The sequence below is a fragment of the Callorhinus ursinus genome, unplaced genomic scaffold, assembly GCF_003265705.2.
Source record: "Callorhinus ursinus isolate GAN/ISIS: 27379988/994484 unplaced genomic scaffold, GSC_fseal_2.0 scaffold6, whole genome shotgun sequence".
Lineage (NCBI taxonomy): Eukaryota > Metazoa > Chordata > Mammalia > Carnivora > Otariidae > Callorhinus > Callorhinus ursinus.
Genome location: NW_027397068.1, coordinates 7,278,614 through 7,280,273, shown reverse-complemented (window position 1 = coordinate 7,280,273; position 1,660 = coordinate 7,278,614). Strand labels below are relative to the sequence as shown.

General features: G+C 41.9%; 1 pseudogene; it reads right to left on the bottom strand.

Moving 5' to 3' along the window:
• Positions 1-217: 217 nt before the first annotated feature.
• Positions 218-1,004, bottom strand: LOC112815872 (large ribosomal subunit protein uL30 pseudogene; annotated as a pseudogene).
• Between the last annotated feature and the right edge of the window lie 656 nt (positions 1,005-1,660).

Sequence of the window (1,660 nt, the reverse complement as noted above, 5' to 3'; positions counted from 1 at the left end):
CAAAAGTGAAAAATTAAGATATATTCTTTGTACAGAAGAGTCTTCAATAAATCCAAGGAATGTTTTCCACCAAGATACAAACTAGACCCTAGTTTTGCACGCAAAGGCTGATGACTTTTATCACACACCAAGATTTGCTTTAATAGTTAAGGGACAGCAGTCAGGCTAGCAAAAAGTCACCCAAGACAACAAAACATTTCCATGAGAGTAGTCATTTATTAACTGACCAGATTACAAAAATAATCATGGCAGATACCTTAGTTCATCCTTCTAATAAGCCTATTGATCTGGTCTTCCCTGTTACCAGCATCTCCACCTTCTACAAAATGGGTGGTCTTTTTCTTCATTCCCCCTCGTGGAGAAGATAATTTAAAGGGCCATAAAAAGTTGTTTGCTTCTTTGAAACGTTTTCCAACAGTATAGATCTCGTGAATCAGATCCTCCATGCAGATGATGCCATATTTACCAAGAGATCGGGCAATCAATGTGTTATCTGTCAGGGCAATTCGCTTCTTGTTGATTTTGCCATAACCACGCTTGTAGATCAATTCATTCACCGACTTCAGATTTGGGTACCCCCATGCTATATAAGGTTCCACAATCCTTAGCATGTTAACTGAAGCCTTGTTGAGCTTAACAAAGGTGCCATTGAAGATCTGGCGAAGGCGAAGAAGCTGCAACACCTTTCGAACCTTTGGGCTCACACGATTGATACCTCTGATCTTGATGATAAATGCCAATTTGGGTTCCGCAGGTACGTAGAAGTTGCCAGCTTTTCTTGCCATCCTTGCCATTCGAACCTCAGTTCTGTACATCTGCCTATATTCCTTGTGGTAATGCTTAGCTTTTTCATAGATAAGCTTCCTTCTTGCCTTCCGAAGCGTCTTCTGAGCAAACTTCTTCCTCAGACGCTTGATCTTCAACTCTGCGAAATTCCTTCGCTTCTTCTTAAGGGTTTCTGGCACAGCAGGAACCTTCTTTTTTTTCTCTTCTGCACCCTCCATGGTTCCAGCCGGAAAAGCGAAACTATTTCTCTTTCATCCTCAAATAATCCAGTTGTTTTCTCTCTCTGGTATTCTATAGCAGTGGTTCTCCGAGTACGGTCTTGGATTGGCAGCAGTAAGTATTACCTGCGAACTTGCTAAAAATGTAAATATCCCCGACCAATTGAATCGGAAATGAAGGTGGGGGTATGTGGCTATAGAAATTGCTCTATAGAGATCACTCTGTAGAAGTTGATCTATATGATCACTGTCATTCTTAATTCCAAATTTGTTGACCTTAGTCCTCATGTAACTTTCCTCTTTGGTGGCACTTAGTAGAATTCACCACTACCTTAATCTTAAAATTGTCTTATGCTGTTTTCTAGAACACATTTTTATCTGATCACTTCTTCTGAGAAATCCTCACTAGCTCTCCTCTTTATTCCTTAATAAGATTTCCTAAGGTTTGGGGCACCTCGGTGGCTCAGTCATTGGGCATCTGTCTTCGGCTCGGGTCGTGATCCCAGGGCCCTGAGATGGAGCCCCGCGTCGGGCTCCCTGCTTGGCGGGAAGCGTGCTTCTCCCTCTCCCACTCCCCCTGCTTGTGTTCCCTCTCTTGCTGTGTCTTTCTCTGTCAAATAAACAAATCTTAAAAAAAGAAAAAAAAAAGATTTCCT